At 47.5% G+C, this 24,016-nt stretch overlaps 1 long non-coding RNA gene across 1 annotated transcript; it reads left to right on the top strand.

Moving 5' to 3' along the window:
* Nucleotides 1–2,940: 2,940 nt before the first annotated feature.
* Nucleotides 2,941–23,870, top strand: LOC146182262 (uncharacterized). Its single transcript, XR_014700049.1, has 5 exons — nucleotides 2,941–3,329; nucleotides 16,167–16,277; nucleotides 17,056–17,202; nucleotides 17,562–17,691; nucleotides 23,749–23,870. It is a non-coding gene; the product is annotated as an uncharacterized LOC146182262 (long non-coding RNA).
* The last annotated feature ends 146 nt before the right edge of the window (nucleotides 23,871–24,016 follow it).

Below are 24,016 nucleotides of genomic sequence, written 5' to 3' on the forward strand. Positions count from 1 at the left end.
GGATAACTGATGGTCGCTTAGGGTATCAAACTGGATTCCAAGGGAAGGAAAGTGTAGCAGGGGGCGGCAGAAAGTTAGGTGGGCGGATGAGGTTAAGCAGTTCGCAGGGGACAAGTGGATGCAGCTGGCACAGAACCGAGTTAAGTGGAGAAATATGGGAGAGGCCTTCGCCCTGCGGTTGGTATAGTCAGGCTGATGATGAGAAAAAGGACGTCTGATGATGGAGTGCGGTCTAAAAGGCATTGCAGGTCAGCATAAAATCTCTCAACGTCAGCTTCTTCAGCAGTAGTGGTTGGTGCATAGACTTCGATAACTGTTATGTTGAAAGGGTGACCTTGGATCCGAAGTGAAATCATTCGGTCGTTTTCGGGGTTGTACCCTAGCACTGCTTTGCCCATTCTTCTGTTTGCTATGAGAGCAACCCCATCCCTTTTCCTGGATTCGTGCCCATAATAAAGGACATAATGGTCGCCGGAATTAAATTCTCCCATTCCGGTCCACTTGAGCTCGCTGATACCCAAGATATCAATGTTCAATCTGTCCATTTCTCGCTTGACGACGTCCAGTTTACCTTGCGTCATAGATCTTACATTCCATGTTGCTATGTCATATATCTCCTTGCAACATCGAACTTTCCGGTCGCTTCCCGACACATCCATAACTGAGCGTCCTTTTGGCTTTAGCCCAGCCGCTTCATTCGCGCTGAAGCTACTAGGAATCGCCTTTTGTTCATCCCCAGTAACATGTGGGACGCCTTCCAACCTGGGGGGCTCATCTTCCGGCGCCTTCCATTCATCTTCCACCAGGAGTCGAACCTCCATCCCTTGCATCCCAGCCGAGCGCTTTAACCAACTATGCCACGCTCGGGACTTCGTTTATTGCATCGAAGTACTTGAAGCCTGATCTAACCAGGTCGCTGGGATCATGAAACACACATTCACAGTTCTCCTGGTCTACATTGAGGATGATAGCGATGAAAACGACTCTTCAATTAGTGATAATGACAATTATGACATTAGCAATCATAATGACGGTGAATTTAGTTGATATTGAAAGGAAACATAATGCCCTGTGTGGACTAGCAACGCTTAAGCTTTCGCATTTCCGCAGTGTAGATCCCACAGTGCTCTCTGACTTTTTTTGTTTACCTCAACGTACTGTATTTATTTACAGATAAATAGAACTAAACCTTAATTTTCTAAATAGAATTTTCATTAAACACGATCCACACTCCCTCAGATATACTCGATACGCCACTCCTCGCGTCAGAAGTAAGTACAGTATGCAGATGACCTCGCATGCTGTTTCGGATTTAATTGATGAACTCCCATTCTTATACGCATTATCTCCGGGTTTGAAAACATTTCGCTCATTTTAGAAATGGTATTAGACTATATCTTCTTTCTGCTATTTGTATATAACACCTTTTTGTTAGTACCACTTGCTAGATACGTTGTTTCATGTGGTACATTGTGTTTTATGCTGCAATTGATGCACTGGTCTGATCTCTGGATGGATGGATGGATGGATGGACGGACGGACGGACGGACGGACGGACGGACGGACGGATGGACGGACGGACGGACGGACGGACGGACGGACGGACGGATGGACGGACGGACGGAGGGAGGGACGGAGGGACGGACGGACGGACGGACGGACCCCCCCCCCCCCCCCCCTCCGAGAATAACCCAAAGATCCCTACCTACCCACCTACCTACCTTTTATTATGTTCCACAGGTGTTCCCTGTTTACGTTGTCATACGCCCCGTGTATGTCTAGGAAGGCCAAATACAAAGGTCTATTTTCCACTCTAGATATTTCGATGCATTGGATAAGCACGAACAGGCTATCAGCTAAGCGCCTACCATTTCTAAAGCCGTTCTGAAGTTCTCCGAGTATCTTGTTACATTCTACCCATGCTTGCATCTTTAATTTCACCGCCTGCGTGGCCATCCTCTCTAGTTCCCAGCACATCTAGCTCCCCCTCACCATGTTGGATGCTTCAACAGCCCCTCGAGTCAGAATCAGAAAAGGCCATGTGTATAACATATAATGTGAATACGAGATGTTCACTAAGGGTGGATCTCTAAGGATTGAAAGTGTAGGAGAGGGCGCAGAAGGTGATGTGGATGAATGAGATCAAGAAGAGTGCCGGGATCATGTGGACGGAGCTGCTGGCACAGGAATGGTGGGATATGGCAGTGGCCTGATGGGGGTCATCGGATTAGCTGCAGATAAGACAGACATGCAGGATACTAAAACTCGCGTTTAATGCAAAGCAATAACTAAAGCGAGAAAGGTCGCACACGCAAAGGAGAAAAAAACATCCACACATTTCACATTTAGCGCCTTTTTATGCCGGTTATCAACTGTGTGATTTCGTTCTAATGTCCTGCTGAACACATATCAGGCGCCTCGGAAAATAAGCTCTAAGCAGAAATACTGCGTCTATGTTCTTACTTGGCTGCTAGCCTCTAAAATGACCACATATAAATAACCCTTAATTAAACCATTGTACAATGTTACCGCAGAGTTGGTTTCATGGTTGCAGGCTTCGAGAGCAGAGTGGTAAGGTAAGGAGCACGTTAAAGAGCAAGTCAAAACCGAAATTCAGAGGCTGTTTTTTTTTTTCTTGCTTTACTTCAAGTAGTCGACACTACAAGAAATTTCCAAACGTCCTCGTGACGTGATGGTGAACTTTCGGCAGCAGGCAAGTACTATCAAATCCTAGAAGTCATTTCGCCAGAAACTAGACACGGAGTACACGTTTGTGGCTGCCTGATAAGGAAAGTCGCAGACAGTCGAGCGAAGGTTCTAGGCCTAGATAGGACGAGAACCTAAAGATGTGATAACGGTCACTCTAACAAGAAACAAACAGAAATGTTGCTATAGCCTCAGCAAATGAAAATGGCAGAGAAAAACATGAACCGGACCGTCTTCTCTTGCTGGCTAGGCATGCAAAATGGACGACGCTAGCTTAGGTCTAGAAGGCAGAACAAAAACGGTAGAGCCCAGCTTAACCCTTCTCAACTATGTTCGATGACTCCTCTGGGACCTCGGAATCGCTCTGAAGCTACGGATTTGCCTTCCTGCTTTGTGTGAAATTCGACAAAGTGTGTGTTTTGTTTTAGCTGTTCGCTGGACCGTGTGCTGTTACAGCGTGTTTCCTTCCTGACAGTGGACGGAGTAGCTTAAGTCGAAGAGTATTCCCGGTTCCTCTTTGAAGTCTGGCGTCGTCGGCATTGTCGACGTAGCCAAGTGAAGTCCACTTCGTGGATCAAAGTCTTCGCGAACTTTGTTGCACCTCTTCTGCAAACGCCGCAATGGTGAGTTTTGTTCAGATTTTAGTTTTGCCGATTACGTTTCTGCATCATGCTCTAGCGTTAAATGTGATCCCCAATCTTTTCTAAGCGGGAAAAACAAATTGCTTTCCCCGATTCAGATCGCCATAATAATAAGTCGTCACGTTTTAAGATTTCCTGCACCAATCTGGTTTAAAAATGTAGTGTATCCGCCTATAGAAGACAGTACACTCATGAGTGCTGACGAAAGTTGATCGAACCAGTGGTTCTGAAGACTTAATGTGCAGATTTTATCGTTGTGTCAAGTCATGCGGATAAGAATGTAGGTGATGTTAACGAGTCGAAATTCGCGTTTGACACGCCTGCTACTATATTTAAGTTTAGACAAACCGTTCCGGTAGTTATTTTTGTGTTATTTTTGTGCTATTTCTACCTTAAATATCAAGTATTAGCTGAGCACATGTGCACTAGGTGTATTTACAGGGTGGTTCCCCTAAGGAAGAGCACGAGGTAGCGTGGCCGCGCTCCGGGAGGCGGAAGTACATCCGGCGCTGTCAGCATTGAAGCAAACTGCCGCAAGCGCACCGGGGCATAGAGGCTGTGCTTCGGGTCATTTGCTATAGGGAACCTGCGCTGCATAAGTGGGGCACCAATTGTACCACAGCGTGGCTCAAAAACGCTGCTGCTAGCCGCTTGGTTCGCGATAAACGACCGAGCACACTCGGCAGCATTATACATACGTGTGTGACACATAGCGTTCTTGCCCAGGCGATCCCGATGTAGCCCACTTACCTGACACATGCCATGCAAAGCTTCGACAGAGCGTGCAATCTGATTCCTGTAAGCTCCTGCAGGTGGCGTGAAAACTCCCTAAAAAGCCGCCTCAGAAGTGTTTGCTCTTCTCGCTAGGATATGTGCTACGGCGCGGCATCGACACAGCAAACATCATTGCAGGTTGCCTATCCACAGTACAGTGCTTTCTATGCTGTGAAGGACATCTAGGTTTCTTCCCGATTGCAGCGCTCGCGAACGCCGAGACAGCACCTGCAGCGCGTTGTCGCTGGTTGCTCGTACTGTCTAGTACGATTTCAACGTTATCGCGCAAGCGGGGACCGAGAACACAAGCAACGCTGTAGCCCACAATCCTCTGCCGCGGTGAAGGAGGTATCCAGTCAGCTTCCCTCACTTACTTTGCTGTTCCTTAGGCAGCCGACGCACTCCTCTGTATGAGTTGCTTTTTAATTTGTTTTATTTGCTTTATCAGTTATTTTACTTACATGTGTTACTTAATTTATTTTTCTTTGCATGATCTCTATGCAATAAAAACGATGCAACGGTGAGGTGCTGAAGCGTTTTTAGTTGCACCTAGCCATGTCTTGTGTCGCACAATGCGACAGAAGGCGTATTGTAGGCTTAAGTCTGCAAGTTTATTCTGGGAGCAAAATATTCATATTGCTAAGTTGGTTACTCTCGACCGTGAATCGGATAACCGAAGTATACAGAGAAGAGCACTGAATTAAAGTTGCTCTATAAAAAGTCCGCCCGAAAGTCACCACTGAGAAGGACGACATGGCCATTGCTACGCAGCGGTCAAGACAACCGCAAATAAGGGAAAATGACAACTGCGTCGATCTTAAAGATGTGTAAAACAAAAACAGTAAAGCATCGTATGTAAGAGGGCCCACCACTGTATTTCTGCCACGAAATATTTATAAAAGACGCCCTCACTCCAGCCGCAGCGGCCGGGATCGAACGCCATGAGGCCATGTGTTGTGGAATATCGGCGCACGTGAATTACGCCGCAGGTGGTCGACCGTAATCATCTGTTCTCAAATTTCCGTAATCATAGGTCCCCCGTAGCTTCTGTCGCCTTGAGACGCTAAACCATATAAATCAAGCCAAACCAAGCCTGAGGTGAGAAGCTTGAATCAATATAGAACGAGTGAGGTTGTGGCATTGGGAAGAAAGGCCGCTGAGGTTTCGTACGTGCAACAAGCGAGGACGAGCTGCCCCTAGTATGCTTTTTCGCAGTGGCGCGTCCATAAGTGAGCGCTGCAGCCATGCAAAAACCTAGGTGGGCTTCACCGCAGAGCAACCACTGTGCCCTCCTGCTTTGTAGCAAATGAGATGGAGCACCGCCTCCAGGCCCGTGTGAACCTGTGTCAGTTTGCTTCGATGCATGGCCATGTCAGACGCCCTGGCTCCCCGCGGAGCACGGCTACGCCGAGCCGTGTTCTTACTTAGACTGGATCACCCTGTACGACTGTCCGAGCGCTGATGTGTTGGCTATCGTTGGTGATAGAAGATGTAATGTATTTACCACAGCAAGATGTCGGACGTAGCACTAAGATGAATAGCGGTAAATTTTGTCGAAACTACGTTCCCGAGAGTTCGAGTTAAACGTGTTGGGGGCGAAACTATAGTTGTAAGTACGCCTGTGATCCGTGTTGCGATGCCCGGAGCAGCTCGAGTTTTTCTTGAACTGCAAAGCTTCTGAAATTGCTCCACAGACTTACTTTTAGCCACATATGGCTACGTTGTAAACGCCAATTAATATAAGTACTATTTCCCAAATGATTCCATTGCACGGGTGCAGTGTATTATACATAACGCCTCGCGTAAAGTAGCTTGCATTCGAGGATGCGGCCCCCTACTGACTGCCTGTATCATTTTCGGCTTTCCGTGTCGTATCTGCAATCTCTGGCGAAGAGCCCCAGGGCCGCGCTGTCGTTACACTATTGCGTGTAGCAACTGCTCTAACTGCATCGACTTGATCCCCGCAAATTGAAAACTGAAGTGGATTTCAAGGGAAGGAAAGCGTAGCTAACGGCGGCAGAAAATCAGGTGGGCGGATGAGGTAAGCCTCCTCCGCCCACCTAATTTTTTGAAGCCACCTGCCATGCTTTCCTTCCTTATGAATCCAATTTGTTACCCTTAGCGACCATCCGTTATCCTCATTGCACACTGAATGTCCTGCTCACGCTCATTTCCTCTTGATTTCGACTGGAATGTCATTAACTTGAGTTATTTCCCTAGCCACCTCTGCACGCTTCCTATCCTTTGACATTACCCAACCATCTACCGCTCCATAGCTCTCTGCTTTGTCCTAATTCGAGTAGAAAACTTTTCGTTAGCCTCCAGGTTTAATCCCCACAGGTGAGTACAGGTGAGATGCAATTGTTACAACTTCTGTCTTTAGCGATACCGTTAAGCTTCCAGTCATGACCAGCGAGTACTTGCCGAATACGCTCTATCCCAGTCTTGTTGTTTTAGTTATTTTGCCTTCGTGGTCCGGGTCGGCGGTTAATATCTGCGCCCTAAGTAGTAGTATAAGTAATAAAACCCCGGCCCTCAGTCACCAGCGGCTGCGGAACAAGTGACCACGGCGGCGGTCAGACCTGTGACGCAGCAGGGGGTGCTAAGAGTTCGTGGCTCCGCTGGATAGGCCGCCATTGGAAACTGACTCTGCCAACGTTTAACGCTTAAACCCTAGCTAGTGAAGCTAGTTTAGCAGTGCTGTTAGAGGAACTAGAGGGTATGAAATGGGATGTCATAGGGCTAAGTGAGGTTAGGAGGCCGAATGAGGCATATACTGCACTGAAGGATGGGATGTGTTATCGAGATTTACCGGAGAGGCGAGAACTAGGAGTAGGTTTCCTTGTCAATAAGTATATAGCAGGTAATAAAGATGAATTGTATGATAATAATGACAGGGGGGCAGGCATCATAATTAGGCTCAATAAGCATTATAAACTGAAGGTTGTACAGGCCTCTGAAGCTACATGTAGTTATGATGACCAGGCATTTGAAAGCTTCTACGAAGATGTAGAATCGGCAATACGAATAGTAAAGACGCAGTATACTTTACTAATCGGTGACTTCAATGCCAAGGTAGGGAAAAAGCAGGCAGGAGACCAGGCAGTAGGTGACTATGGCATTGGTTTTAGTATTATCAGGGGGGAGTTACTAGTTGAGTTTGCAGAGCGGAATGAGTTAAGAAACATGAATACCTTCTTCAGCAAACGGAAGAACCGGAAATGGATACGGAAAAGTTCTAACGGGGAGACTAAAAATAAAATTGACGTCTACTGTGTTCAACCCCCGCCATTATGCAAGATGTAGAGGTAATTGGGAAAGTGCGATGCAGTGACCACAGGATGGTGAGGTTCCGAATTAGCCTAAGCCTAAGCCGAATTAGCCTAAGAAGAAGCGCCTGAGCTGATACGTGTCCGCTTAGAGCTCTGTGTTTTTATCTTGTTTCGCCTATTAACTGTCGTTTTGTGTGGGTAGGACAGTGCCCTCCGTAAGAACGAATGACGAAGACGCCCCTGTGGAGCGATTTCCGACTCGGTGGGCCCTTTCTCAAGTAAGAAAGTCCAACCGGATCCCTCAGGCGCAGGCTAGGCTTAGCTCGGCGTTGCCGAGCGAGGCTGGGCTACGCGCCTGCATGGATTCTGCTCCGCCGACGACAGGTGTGCGGATTTCCGCTGTGTTACAACCTGGCGCAACATCCACGTCCACGCAATCATCAACGCTTACATGCCCCCAGTCTGCTTCGTCTTCGGATGGAACGACTTCGGCTTGTCCCATGGATTGCACCGCCGCCTCGGTGCCTGTAGCCCTCCCTCAAGGAACTGTGCCCGTCGCACCGATTCAGTCTTCCCTTCCAAGGCCAACTACAGCGTGTCAGCCCCTGACACCACCACAGATGCCGCCAGTGAGTCGAGCCTCGCTTCCACTTGCTGCCAACTCGTTCCGCGTCACCATCAAGCCTACATTGCGCTTTGATATAACGACTATCCCTCCCCGGTGTGTCCAAGCCACAATTGACCAAGTTCTAGGTTCTACTAACTACTGTGGATTTGTCGTCCATCGCCCATCGAACACCATTACGGTGAACTTGCCATCCTTGGTGGATGCCCAGAAAATGTGTGCAGTTACTCAAATTCCCCTGGATGCGAATGAGCATGTCCCAGTGCAAATATATTTTGCCTCTGGCCCTGACACCCTCCGCTGCGTCGTTTACCATGTTGACAGCAGAAGTCCTTCTGAGGAGGTGCGAGCAAACATTCGCTGTTCAACTCACTCAGTGTTGCAAGCACGGCCTCTGGGGCGCAGAGGTTCATACCTACTCACTCTACAAGGCCCGCTGACTTTGCCTGAGTACCTAACCTATTATGGTGCGATTATCAAACCGCAGCCCTTCCGACCTCGTCGTATATTTTGTTATCACTGCCATAAAGAAGGGCACATGCAAAATACCTGCCCTAATCCGGCAGCTGTGGCCGACATGAATGAACCAATAGCGCTTTGTGCCCTATGCAAATCGGCGGACCATGACATGCGCTCCCCCGCTTGTCCAAAGAAGAAGAGAACGAGGCCGTCGCGCAAGCCGCCTGGAAAAGAAGATATTCCTACAAGTAATCGCTTCGCTGCTCTTACATGTGAAGAAACCGACTTCCCTGCACTTCCTTTACTTGACCCACCTGCTCATCATACGTCTTCTCAGCATGGTTCATACGCACAAGCGACCCACCCTCGTGGATCAAATGGTACACCAAAACGGCCAGTGCACCAATCACATGTGGATGCCGCAGATGAAGACGCTGTTTTAGACAATGCCATTGCAGAGGCTCGCCAACGTCTAGACGAACTCACCCAGCTCCGAGAACAGCGTCGCTCTCACCCCTCTCGAAGAACTATAATACCTCGTGATAAGATTTCAAATGAATCCCCTCGAATAAGCAACAAACCACAATCACGTGCAGACAACACGTTAACCCCGAATACCCCGACAGTGGATAAAATATTAGCCCTTATGAAGCAGGTGACCTCCCTCATCGTAGAAGCTCTTCGGCCTCGCAATGGATAATGCACTGTCTCTGGTGGTGCAGTGGAATTGTCGAGGCTTTGCGAATAAGGCCTCTGAAGTGAACATCCGTCTTCGCGACAAAAAGCTAAAGGCGTGGGCCTTCTTACTTCAAGAGCATAACTCACTTCCTCGCCTTTCAGGATTCTGCGCTTACCATTCACCTTCCATTCCTGATCGCCGTTGCATCACCTCTTCCCACAGCCCAGGTAAATCTGCAATTTATATTCACACTTCAGTTCCCCACACACCGATCGACCTTTCACGCTGGTGTAACACACGCCAAGAGGTGGTAGCACTCCTAGTTAAGCCTGTGCGCACGCCACTTATACTAGTTTCCTTTTATGGCCGTCCTGGTTCCGCATCTCCTAATCTTGGATGGGTTCGTTTTCTGCGTTCTACCTACTCGGGTATCTCTATTCTAGTCGGTGGAGACTTCAATGGCGCACACACCTCGTGGGGTTACCCATCGGATTCTCCCAGGGGTGCACACATCCAGGGAAGCTTTTCAGATAATTCTTTTCACCTTTTAAACCACCCGCATACATCTACCCGTCCACGAGGTGGGCCTTATTCACCTGATTTGACTTGGTGGTTAGGCCCTGGTAGCCCTCGTTGGGCTGTTGAACCAGATACCTGGGGTAGTGATCACAGTCCTATCTTTATCTCTCTCACTCCTTCGCGGATACGTAAAATACGCCGTAGCGTACGAATAACATCTTGGGACTCTGTACGCGCAGACAATCGCTTATCTGATTTCACCCCATCATCAGCATTGTCTACTCTCTCTGCTGTTCTTGCGTCCCACACGATTACCACCACTGTAAATGAAGACGAGCCAAACCCGGACATCCACCTCCTAAATCTTTGGGCTCTGCGTCGCCAGGCAGATCATTATGCTGCTCGTAACCCCGATGACACATCGGCTATCCCCGCTCTTCACCGGGCTACCGCGCGTGCGAGGCGGTATGAAAAGCGTCTAGCAAGGCAACGTTGGGCTTCATGGTGTGAGCGCCTGTCCTCCAAGCAGAGTAATCGACAACTTTGGAGAGTGTTTCACGCCATGGAGCGCTCTTCTCAAGTTTCTGATTACACAGAGAGCATTCGCCTTGCTATGAATGTAGATGAGGACACATTTGCAAAACAGGCGGCCAGACAGTTTTTTCCCCACTATGATTCCACCTCAACTTCTCCACCTTGCTTACCGGTTACCGAACCCCCTGATGAGATTACTTCTGACCTAACCATGGCAGAGCTACTGGCCTCCATTGAACGCCTCAAATCTAACTCTGCTCCCGGCCACGACGGCATACCTAACTCCTTATTCCGCAACTTGGAAGGGACTGCTTTGCAGGCCCTGCTTGATGCATTCAATGACGTGTGGCATTCTGGTATCATGCCGGACGAGTGGAAGCATTCTATTGTTGTTCCAATACCGAAGTCAGGTCATCCTCCAGTTTCTCTCTCGGCCCTTCGTCCAATTTCCCTGACGCCAACAATCTGCAAGCTTTACGAAAACATTCTCGCCACTCGCTTATCGTGGTGGTTGGAATCCCATGATTGTTATCCAGAATCCCAAATTGGCTTCCGCCCGCAAATAGGAACGGAGGACGGTCTTGCTACTTTGGCTGCTGACGTGCTTCACCACTCTCCGCACAGTCATCTTGTTAGAACTGTGATCGCTACAGATATAACAAAGGCATATGATAACATCCTTCACTCAGCCATTCTTGCCTCCCTAGAAACTCTTGGTATTCCTCACAGGTTTCTCCTCGCCATTCACGCCTTTCTAACAAATAGAACATTCAGTGTGCGTGTCCATGGAAAGCCCTTTGGTCACTTCCCCTCAAACAGAGGAGTGCCCCAGGGCTCCGTTCTCGCCCCTACTTTATTTAATGTGGCCTTCATTCCACTTATTCGAGCCCTAGAGGCCATCCCTTCTATACGGGTGCTTGCGTATGCCGATGATATAACCTTATGGTGCTGTCACCCAGATACGTCTGTCCATCAGGCGGCCCTCCAGCATGCGCTGGATATATTGACATTTCGCCTCCCTCCTTTGGGCCTAACTCTTTCGCATACAAAATCCTGTTTCATTCGAATTGGAAATAAAGCTGGCTTACGGAAAGCTCCCAATATAAATTTTATGATAGATAATACCCCAATTCCTCAGGTACAAACCGTTCGCATTCTTGGTCTTCTTCTACATTCCTCTGGGACTGGCACACCGTGGCTGACAGCCATCCGTAAGACCGCTCACGCTACTTTAGGCCTCATTCGTCGCATAGCTATGCGCTCTGGCGGCGCGCGTGCTCACACGGCCCGCCAGCTTGTTCGCTCTGTCCTCCAGCCACGTATAATATACCAGGCACAGTTTCAACGTCTCACCCGCAGACAGTGGGACTCCCTTGAGGCCATCAATCGTGAGGCTATGCGTGCAATAACGTACCTCCCCCGCCTAACACCCATACCAGTACTTCAGGAGTATGCCCAGCTAAATACGCTCACTGAACTCGTTGATCAGCGGACGGCAAACAGAGCTCGCAAACAGTCTTTACAACTACATCATTTAAAGACACTACCTCCATGGTCGTACTGCCAGCTCACGGACAATCGCCCCACTGCTTCCCCGTCGGTATCATCCGCACATCTGCCTGAAGGGTGCATATTATATACCGATGCATCACATACTGCAGAGCGAGGAGTTACTGCCGTGTATAGTCCCTCTCATCCGCATCTCAACACTCACGTGACATATACCGCGGATACGTGCACCCCTCTGGCACTGGAACTCCAAGCAATTTACAATGCTATACATTCCCTCCCACCAGTTCCTACATTCAATGCAGTTCATCTTTACACAGACTCTCTCACTGCCCTTAAACAGCTTAAGGCCGTTCGACGCACATTCCAAATAACACAGTCCATACATTTGCTATGTTCAAAGTACCCATGTCCTATTCGCATACACTGGATTCGCGGCCATGCTCGCGATCCCCATAACATACAAGCAGATGCTATGACGCATATAAACACATCAGACGATCCACCACCTTCCCCTCTTCCCCCAGATCCGTTCCTGTCCCACGTTTCCGATTCGCAAGTTCTGCGCCACCGAACACGCGCTCTCATTCCTCCGTGTTCGCACCCTCTCCCCCGTAGTCTTACTCGGCAGGAGGAGGTGACAGTGCGCCGGATCCGGGCAGGGGCGGCTCTGACCCCATCTGTTCGACATCGATGGCGGGAAAAAGACCTACCAGTGACTGACAGGTGCCCTCACTGTGACACTCCACCTGACGTCTGCGATGTGCGCCATTTGTTGTGGACGTGTCCATCAACAACGCACATCAGGCAACGGATAATCATGAAGGTGGGCCTGCGGTGGAATCGCGATAGTGATTATGACAAATGGACAATGGACAATCGCTATACTGCCAACCTTCTCGAATTCATAAGCACAACTGGACTACACTCCTTCTTTTAACTTTCGATCTCCTGCATCCCATTCCCCCTTTCTCAACTTATGCCTTGTGGCAAACGCTTCGAAAAAAAAAAAAATCTGAAGAAGGAACGCAACGTATTAGTAAGAAAGAAACCCATTAATGAATTAGTGGTGACGGAGAGGGAGAAGAGTTCAGGATCTCGCTACAGAATAGATATTCAGCTCTAAGTGAGCATGGCGACAGTACCCTAGAAGCATTGAACAATAATTTCAGAGATATATTTACTGCGTGCGCTGCAGAAGTAGGCAGTAGGATAGTTAGGATACCGGCGCGCTGTCTAAGGAGACGAAAGATTTGATTAAGAAACGCCAGTGCATGAAAGCTTCCAATCGAACAGACCAGATAGAATTGGCCGAGATATCAAAGCTAATTTATAAGCGCCAGGTGGCCGATATAAGGAAGTATAACATGGAAAAAATTGAGCATGCTGTAAAGAACGAGGGAAGCCTTAAAGCGATAAAGAAGAAATTGGGCATAGGCAGAAACCAGATGTATGCGAGAAGGGACAAGGAGGGCAACGTCATCACGAATATGGAGAAGATAGTCAAAGTAGCCGAGGAGTTCTATACAGATCTCTGCAGTAGCCAAAGTAGTCAGGACCGTAATGAGATTCGCTTCAGAGAAAAACAGTACTTTCCACTAGTGACGAAGGACGAGGTCAAGAAAGCATTAGAAACTATGAAAAGGGGGAAAGCAGATGGAGAGGATCAGATAACTATAGATTTGTTGAAAGGCAGGGGATATATAGTGCTAGAAAAACTGGCCACCCTGTATAAGCAGTGGCTGGTGTCATCGACGGTACCGGAATCATGGAAGAATGCAAACATTATCTTCTTTCATAAGAAAGGAGACGCTAAGGACCTTAAAAATTGTTGACCGATCAGCTTACTGTCTGCTACGTATTAGGTATTTACTAAGGTAATCGCTAATAGAATCAGGGCAACCTTAAACTGCAACCAAGCAAAGGATCAAGCAGGTTTTCGGAAACGGTACTCTACTATCGATCATATCCATACCATCAACCAGGTGATAGAAAAATGGAATATGACCAGCCCTTATACATAGCATTCATTGAATACGAAAAAGCATTTGATTCAGTAGAAACCTCGGCGGTGATGCAGGCATTGCGAAATCAGGGGGTAGACGAGCCGTACGTGAAAGTACTGGAAGACATATATAGTGGTTGCACAGCAACCATAGTTCTGCATAAAGAAAGTAACAAAATTTCCATAAAGGAAAGTGTTAGGCAAGGAGACACGATCTTCCCAGTACTATTCACAGCTTGTTTAGAGGAAGTATTCAGAGACTTGGAATGGGAGCAGTTAGGGATAAGGGTAGATGGAGAATACCTCAGTAATCTTCGATTTGCTGATGACATTGCCTTGCTAAGTAAGTCGGGGAGGAACCGCAAATAATTATCGATGACCTAGGCAGGAAAAGTATAAAGGAAGGCTTAAAAATCAATATGCAGAAGACTAAGGTAATGTTCAACAGCCTCGGCAAGGAACAGCATTTTACGTTAGGTAACGAAGCACTGGAAGTTTTGGGCGAATATGTGTACTTAGGACAGGTAGTAACCGCAGATCGGGACTATGAAAAGGTAATAACAAGAAGAATAAGGTTGGGATGAAGCGCATTTGACAAGCACTCGCAGATTATGACTAGCAGATTACTGTTATCGCTCAAGAGGAAAGTATACAATAGTTGCATCTTACCTGTACTCACCTATGGGGCTGAAACGTGGAAGCTATAGCCAAGAGGGTTCTACTTAAGTTGAGGACAACGCAGAGGGCTATGGAACGAAAAATGATAGGGGTAACATTAAGAGATAGGAAGCGCGCAGAGTGGGTCAGAGAAATAACTCAAGTTACCGACATTCTAGCGGACATTAAGAAGAAGAATTGAACATGGGCAGGACATGTAGTGCGAAGAGAGGATAACATATGGTCGCTTAGGGTAACAAACTGAATTTCAAGGCAAGGATAGCGTAGCAGAGGGCGGCAGAAAGTTAGGTGGGCGGATGAGGTTAAGAAGTTCGCAGGAGTCAAGTGGATGCAGCTAGCACAGAACTGGGTTAATTGGAGAAATATGGCAGAGGCCTTCGCCCTTTTTGGGTCTAGTCAGGCTGATGATGATGATGTAGTAGTAGACATGTCCGCTTGCCGCTTCCAGTGCTTTCCTACCTATTGTAAACTGATGTTATTTTCCGAGGCTGCTGAACATTACTTTAGTCATCTGTATATTAATATTTATGCCTTAATTCACTACGTTTTCCTTGCAAATCATTTCCTGAGCTATTTAGCGAGATTAAGCGTAGGTTACTGAGATATTAACCGTCAACTGTTACCACTAACTGCTCCCATTAAAAGGCTCTTTATAATTCCTCAAAGCAATTCCTCTAAGCAAGCGGCGAATAGTAACTGGCAAGTCTCCTTGCCTAACCCCTTTCTTTCTGGGAATTTTTATTAATTTCTTTTGTGGAGCTCCAACTATGACTGCTGTGCAGCCACTATAGTCAACGTCCGGTCCTTTCAGATGTGCCTAATGTAGACCCTGATTTCGCAATCGCTGCGTGACTACCGAGGTTTTCACTAAGTCAAATAACCCTTCACAATAAATGAATTCTGTGTATAAGGGATGGACATATTCCAACAATTTTCCATTACCTGGTCGATAGTGTGGATATTATCGATATTAGAGTAATCTTTTCGAAAAGCTGCTCGATCAATTGTTTGATTGAAGTGTAAGGTTGCCTTGTTTCTATTAGCAATCATCTTAACGATTACCTTATACGTAACAGATGCAAGCTGATAGGTCCGTATGTATTCTAAAAATATGTGCAAAAATGTTCTGTCATAGAGTGAACTGAGCGATGATTTTCTTTGGTGGTTATAACCTATCAAGCGAATGCTGCGAATTGCTGTCCCAACAATATCGCTTCCGACAATGAATTCACGATTCTATACGGTTATATTCTTATGCGTGGACTCTTTTATGCGAAAAAAATGCCATAATTACTGCGCTGAAAATCATACTGAACGAAGAACTTCAGCCACTGCTTGCCCTTCTTGTGACGTATGTTTATTCCCTTTTTACTCACCATATGTTCGTGAAAAACTGCGTATACAGAAATGATATTTGGCGCTGAATACGAAGCCGCCTTGCGATTCTACCTGAAGTTTAACGTGAATTGCATTCTGCCTTTTTATGAAAATACGTCATTTTCATAAAACTGAGACTAGGAAGAAGTTAAAACGTTATATCGACAGAGCATTAACGTCACCTTTCACGGTTGCCATGATAAATTCTCTTCGACGTTTTTTTTTTTTTTTTATCTGTTATGGTTAAGCGAAGTAAATGGCTCTTCTTCACTGTGATACTTCAGCATACTCTAATCGAAATGGAAAATGCTCTTAAGTAGATACAGGACCATCCTCAGCCCTCGCCACCTTTTTAACGATAATGACTTCACGCCTATTGTCTGTGCAGGTGATGGCTTCATGAAGCAAGACACGGATGCCGACCAGGTTCCCGACACTATCTTCAGCTTCGGTTGTAGCCAAAGACAGCAAAGCTCGCCATCATGAAGTCCATCAAACAGTAGGCAAAGTAGCCTTTGTCAAGCGTATTGGGGAACTGTGTACGGGCTGCTGGTTTCAATACTTTTCCCAGAGGGGGCAGTTTTTTCGTGCTGTCGTTCACTTTGGCCCACGTGAAGTAGTCTTGAGAAATTCGACACATCGAAGAGCGGCCAGATCCAATCACGCTAGATGCAGGCTATTAGTCTGATCATGCAGTTACACAAATATACGCATTATAAACTAGCAGAAGTATCGCATTCCACTATGTACAGAGTCAGTCACACTTGTCCCGAGCGCTTGAGCAGTCTGCGTCGGAGCTAATTAAGTGAAATATTTTCTAGGAATATTTGGACTTCGCAAAGAACTTGTGCCTTTGCTGTCTTAGGCCTTTTCTCCTCCCCGTGAGCGCAAGTAATATCAGTGCCAGTAGCTGCTCCATATTGCCATATTGTCGCTTAATATCTACCGCATGAGATTGCGCCAGCACTGTAGGCAAGTTTTGGTTTGTTGGGTTTAACGTCCTAAGGCGACTAAGACTGCTAGAGACGCCGTAGTGGAGAGCTCCAGAATTTCAAAGATCTTGGGGTTTTTAACGTGCACTGACATCGCACAGCACACAGACGCCTAGCTTTTTCGCCTCCATCGAAAAGCAACCGCCAAAACCGGGATTCAATCTCGCATCCTTGGGCACAGTAGTCGAGCGCCCTACCATTGCACTACCCTGGCGGGGGCTCTAGACACGTGTATTCGTCTCTGCAGTTGAGGGAGACCTCTAATCATGTATTCCGCACATGCAGACATCAAAGGGACCGAAGTGACATGTTGAAAGAAGACAGTGCAGTCCCCACAACGTCGCGAAGATGAAGGAGACACAACGTGGCACTCATCTGCGGCAGGCGAAAGGATACCAGAAAGAAGCAGTGGGGTGCCATTAAGTTTGTGAGGTAAGGCTGTGTAATGCTGTAACATGAGCTATGACTAACATATTTACTGACAACAACGGATGTTTGAGATTAATGAATCACTGATCATCTGCGCAGGCTGTAACCTCACATACTGATGTGATAAGTGCGCTGTATTTGTACTGATTGGGATTCACAACCACACATTTAATTTGTCCTGATGCTCCCGTAATTGTAGAGGTACTTGCTTTAGAGCCAGTTGGTTCATGCTATTCGCTGGAACAGCGAATAGAGGGATATAGTTCCTCTTTTTCTAACGCTCTTTTTTACTGTGGTCGTATCCTTTCACCATTCCAATGAATTGGATGGGCACCAGATGTGTTTCCTCCATGATCTTCCAGAATTCCAAGGCACATCAGTGAATGGAAAGAGGGCAGCCCCCTCTCTCCGTGGACCATCTGCACCAGATGAGGTACTGCGAGGGAGCCCGTAAGGTGACCAGCGCCTTGTCTTCGACACCTGAATCGTCAGGTAGGTTCAGACCGGAAGTTTTGTTCAGAAGGGAAAGAAAACTTTTCACAATGAAACCAAAAACGTAATGCAATATGTGAGAAGCAAACATGGCATATTTGTAGAGCAAGTTGTATCATGGGGGGGGGGGGGGGGGGGGGGCAACAAAAATTATAACTTTGATAATGGCGGTCGGGAATGTATGGGGCCGTGTGCTGTAGTAAGCTGTAGTGGCTTCGTCAGTGGCGGAGAATCGGCGTTACACATTCGCGTATGAAGTGCTTCTTTTTCTGTAATTTTGGCTGAAGTTTTGTGCGACAAACTGTATATACACGCGAGGAAAAATTAAACATTAAATCGTGGTCACATGCGAACAGAACTCGTGGCTCGGTGTAAGGTCCGTAATGAAGGAAAAATCCCCTTTCAATTAATTTCGTATACCGAAGGCGCAGTTAGAGCGTGCAAATTGCGAGAAAATTGAGAAATGAGGCAGTACGTTCAGAACGGCCGTGGTTGGTACACCACAAGAAATCATACGACATCGTTTTATTGCGAAAGCAATACTACTCTAGATTTCTAGCCTTCAGCTGCTCCGCTTCGATAGCCACATACGTCTTACCCACGTGACGCTGTGACGTCACACCCCACGTTACACTAGGGTGAAAGCTGGGCTACCAACTCAAGCGGTCGGCGTAGCGCGGCGGTAGCCACGTCTTATCCAAGTGACGCCGTGACGTCACACCACACGTGGCACAAAAGCGAGAGACGGGCTCCCAACTCAAGCGGTTGGCGTGGCGCGGTCGGAGCCGCGACTCAGTTGGCAGGAGCTGACAACTTGGGTCTCTCGTTTCACATGGGACGGTTATGTTAGAATCAGCCTGCTAGGGCCCTGGCATTCACGTTACCCCTATAGTACTCAGGCGCGTTCACACGGGTTGGTTAGAGCGGGGCTTTATATGTGGGCTGGGGAAGAAGAAAAAAAGAAGAGGAGGAACGGTCGGTCACCCGCAGCTGATGCTTTCGCTCAAAATTTGGTTCAGCTGCGTTGAGCCCTGGTAAATTTTCTAATGGCTTTCTTCCCGCGACTGTATTTATTTGCAGAACAGTGTTTTCTATACAACGTTAGCATGGTTTATGCCTGTTCCAGGATGCTTTTACGAGCTGTCCAGGGCAGCAGAAAGTGAGCAATATTTCGCGCTTCAGCAGGAGCGGCAGCCTCCCTGTTTCTTGACACCTGCATGAAAAAGCAGGAAAGGATGACTACTCATTCCGCTTTTGCACCTTATCAGCTGTGAAAGGAGATTGTTCTTTACCTACAGCTATTCTTATATTGCGAAGTAGTATGGCAAGCGATGTAGTGACGAGGGTAGGGTCGTACATTCGCTCAGTGCAGGAACGCTGCCTTTGTTTTACCAACGGAATTTCTAGTTTAATCCTCTGCACTGTAGGACGATACTGAAAGAGTAACGCAGATGTCTAGTCCATCTTTCCATATCATATCTAGTACTCCCCGAATTCCAACGCTCACGCCCGCCTATAACCTTCATCGTTTTCTGAAACAACGCCTCCTGCAAAGTAACAGACAGCTTGGTAGCCATGTGAGCAAAGCCGTCGCTTGGCGGCCTCCCCTTCCCCTTCACTAGTGCATCCCAAGCACCACGAGTCACTCCATAGATGTGGAAGTTTGAAATCCTAAAGCCACTTTTGGCGCATCTTCTTATTAGACCATTTAGCTTACTCCTTTTTCCCCCCATGAGGGCGAGCCGGAGGAATCGCTGATACTACTGAAAATGAAAGCCTGACCTCAGGGGATTCCTTTCTTTTAACCCTTGGTAATACCGCGCCCGATGAGGCTCACGGTATGCATCGCGTGGTCTGCGAGTTTCTTCGGGGTCTCTCCGTTATCGCCGTGGTCCAGGAGAAGTATGCTATTGGAGAAGCCTGAAGAGCAGAAAGGACAGGCACTTGAGAAAGACACAGGACAAGTCGCCTAACTTTGAATCTATTATTTTTTGAGGCACGAAAGCATATTTTTATTGAGCGTTCGCGACTGCTACGTGTCTCATTTCAATGCCTGGAGCACCTCCAGAACAACAGAAGACACAACAGTTTCAGCTCATGTGTCATCGACGTTCAGCCCAGAGTCCAAAGCATCCTCGTCCTCTTCTGACATCTCGGATACCTAACGTAACACTTGCATCCGCGGAGAAACCGCGGACCCAGTGCTTGCTAAACCGAGGAGCCGGAATAGTAGTGTTGAAGACGACTTACGTGAACAGTTTGTGTAGGTGGTGAAGTGGAGTCTGGCAGGAGAGACAGGGACATGATCTTGTGAGTCCCGTCACTAATTTGCAGCAAGACGCAGTGGGGACCCTATTTACGGGGCTGAGTTTCTCGCACAAAGTTACACGGTGGGCCGGGGAGCCAAGTGATGACAAGAAAGCCAGACGGATAGTACGCATCTCGATGGTGATGATCATAGCGATGTTTTTGACCGTCTGAGACGGCCCATAAAACTTCAGATACATCAAATATAGAACATCAAATAGATAAAAACATCAAAAACAGAAGAAAGGGCCCGAAACAAAATAGACGAGTAATCGCACGCTAATGCAATGACCACCGAGGAAAGAGATTTCTTTTGCAAAAAAAGCGCAAAAGAAAGGAGCTTTCTTATTGCCACGTTAATGAGGAAGAGGGATAGCACAGAGCCTAGCTCAATATTAAATTTTGAAAGGTTATTGAAGCAGTCCTGCCCGATAAAACGTTTTAATGCGTAGCACTACTAGACATAATCACGGATTTCGTCAATGTCTGGCCGAAGCCGATCGCTCTCTCTTCGTGAACTTGAAGTGGAGAAACAGAAGTTCGCGAGGCGTGAGTCGCGCGGCTCAGCATTGAGGAGGCGGAGCGGCAGTCTCTCTCTCTCTCTCGCCTGCTCTGTCCGTCACTCCATTAACTTGAAAAGGTGAAAAGAAAGCTGGCGACCTCCGCACCACGCGACTTAGCAATGAGGGGGCGGAGCAGCCCCACAGATGCACCCAGCGAGAGAGTGGGGAATCTCACAGCTGCGGATGGCGCGGTCATCACGGGACGGTGTTGTACAAGCGTGTGCTCTGAGCAGTCGTGTGTCAATTGCGCGTCCATCACTTCGCCATCTCTCTCCTCGCATCAATCACTCCTCAGCCTTCGTGGACAGGAGACGTGTACACGCGGTGCTCCCTGGACCTCGGCTCCAAGCCGCTAGCTACGTTGTGAAGCAGCTTGTACTTACATCCACGCATTACCTGCCGCTCGCCTTCAAGAGCATTTCCCTGCTCTTGGATTACTTTTCTTCATCCTGGAGATCTTCTTTCACTGCTCGGAGTGTACCGATGCCAAAACTCTGGAGCATCTGTTTTGCTCACGCCTTACGTTCTCCTGAAATCCCTCTTTCTCCCTATGATCCCATCCCGGACCTTTCCGGTGCACCGCACTGCATTCGAAAGACGGATGCAATACATTGCCCCTATTTTGTTCGTGTGTAATAACAGCTGAAGACGGTTTAGGAAAGCTGAGGACGCGGCTGCGCTGCGCGTTTGCTTCGCATAACAATTTATGAAGCCGGAAAGTCTGGCACTGCGGCTCAGGTTCTCCGTGCTTGATATGCTTAAGTACAACAGTTCCGAAGACAGTGGGAACGGTAGCCTACTGATAGAGATATTGCAGCTAAGGGGCTCAAGATCCTAGATCACAAGCAGGGATAAGCAGTCCTACGCACCTACCTCGCATTTAACTGATGATGCAAATCTGCTATAATTTTTTTCACGTACCAACATGTTTTGTTCCCTACCCCGAGAATGTTGAGCCCGCTGAGGACCGCGTCGTTATTAAACGCCTTCGTGAGGTCTGTCCTAAGATTACCTTCGCGTCTTCAGTGTGCGAGGACGACGTGCTCCATCAATTTTCCTACGCATGGCGGTAGTTAAACTGGTCTAAGATTCCCTGGCCGCGGCAGCTTACCTGGCCTAGGTATGAATATATTTGCCGCCTTTCACTGTTCTCGAAGAGGGAATGTACTCTGTTATGCAATGGCGTTATCGTCTATATTTCTAAGAATTTTATTCTTAACACCTACAGAGCTCGGCGTTGATTTAGTTTTGAGCCTGAACCTCTCTGCCCACATCTCTGCCTCCGTGATGAGAACGTCTACGGCCTCTTTGGGTGCCCCACCGTACTCCGGGAGGAGGTGTGTTGGGTGTCCTGAATGTACGTCTCTATGGTCTTATCCATAAACTCTGCGCCGTCTCCCTCAAACACATGTCTAGATTTGGCATGTCTAATCCTCGGTTGCGTTTCCAATTTTGTTGGGACCCGCAAATGCCGGAGCACAAGATTCATGCCTATCCCATTTCGTTGCACCTACTGCCCCAATTGTGTTCTCATTCTTTGAATGTGTATTCCTCAATTTCATTATTGTGTTTTGCAATCTTCTTCCTAACATTGCGATTTTATATTTGCTTCTTTAATTTCTTTTCCACACTTCACCTGGCCTCATATATCTAAAGCAAAATACTTTCCGGTATCTCGGGAGCATTCTCCGCTTCTATCATCTGTGTCGTCTCCCCTCTCGTGTTTCTTGAACGCCTCGTCCCACTCCCCTGTTTTCGATTGTTCTTTCTCAGCGTTGTAAAACGATCCCATTGTGTCGCAGATGTGCCTACATGTTTTGAGCGTCTTGACGTCACATTTCAGCGCCAATGTGATAAACAATCGCTACCAAAGTTTTGCTCCGAACTGTACCATTCGAAGCCTCTCGCGTTTTTGGAAAGCAAAACGCACTATTAACGTAACTTTGAGCTGAGTATTACATTATTTTACTGCTTCGCAGGATACTGCGTGCCGCGATGCAAATGTGCCAGGCTCAGTGCGTGAGTTTTTCTATCGTGCGGTAATTCTGCAGCTGGCTGCAGGCAAAGGGAGGATTTGTAAAAATTTAACGTCATGGCTACAAATAATCAGTCATTTTAAGCCACCGTAACTAATTTGTGCATGTCATGGAGGCAAGCTAGCGCGACTTTGGATCACCGAAGGCGCAGAGCGCGTTCTGTAGGCAGCTTTGTACGACTGAGCACACCGTCACTGAGGACTTTATACGGTGAGCACGTCCCTTTCTCATGCCCAGGCGAGAGTGCCGGAGCCTCAACTGAGGAATGCGGAATAGATGCGGAACACTGTCACAGTTTTGTTGTGGCCACAATGTTCAGGAAGTGACGGGACATCCACGTTTGGCATATATAACGGGCAAACCATTTCCGCTGCATTGCGCTACGGGCTGAATTCTCCCATAGCTAAACTATGTTTTTGTAAAAAAATGAAATTGAGGAATCCATCTCCAACTCGTAAAGCTACATTGAGAGGATACAGTTTCAAAAGGAACGGCTGAAGAGTGAAACGAACTTCTATTTCCTGCATTTTCGTGGCTGGCGAAACGTTCTTGATCCTAAGGTTAACTTTGTAGTGAAGGTAAAATAAAGCAGCGCGGATGTAACGGTATTATACGATACTAAACGAATGGCTTCGTAGTGGGCGTGGCTTAAAGATAGAGAATTTAGTGCCCCTTCCGATAGAAACGTAGTTTCCAGAAATCCGGCTCATCTTTGCGTTCTCTGGTTATTTCCAGAAAGATTTCCTGCTTACAGAGTAAAATAATAAAGGACACAGTTGTTCCAGTAAACTAGCGGCAAGTTAGGGCGAATTTGAAAAGGTAATAGGCCCGTAATAGGTATTATGAATAATTCCTCCATAATCCGGCAGAGAGTCCTGCGACAGTGCCCTTCATGCTACTCACTTTTCGAAAGGTAATAGGCCCGTAATAGGAATAACTCCTCCATAATGCGGCAGAGAGACCTGCGTCCTGTTCGTCAGAGAAAGAACGCTTTAGGAGACGACGGGACCAGCAAGAGGACACACACATATGCCCTCCTCTTCCTGGTCCGTCGTCTTCTATAGCATTCTATAGGGAGAGGGAGAGAGGGGCATATCAGGCGTTGGGTCCGGAAGCCTTGACGTGATGCTGTGAATAATGTGTGTGCGCAGGTAGAAGGCTTCGTTGCTGTATCTAGGAGTACGACGGAAGTCCACCGCGTCCGAGCCGATGGAACCATTGCTCTTTCGGAGTCTGGGTGCAGCGGTCACCAAGTTACAGCCCGAGGGCAGGCCAATAGGAATTACTGCACGAAAAAGAGGCGGTACCGGTAAGTGTAAAATACTATGGTTATAACATATTTAGCAGAATAACCACAGGAATGTAAGATCCTCGAGGCCAGAGATGGAGAGGGCTTTTTATTATTTTTATTATTGGTTT

Source organism: Amblyomma maculatum, chromosome 8 (genome assembly GCF_055883805.1).
Source record: "Amblyomma maculatum isolate TAMU_Amacu chromosome 8, ASM5588380v1, whole genome shotgun sequence".
NCBI classification, from domain to species: Eukaryota; Metazoa; Arthropoda; class Arachnida; order Ixodida; family Ixodidae; genus Amblyomma; species Amblyomma maculatum.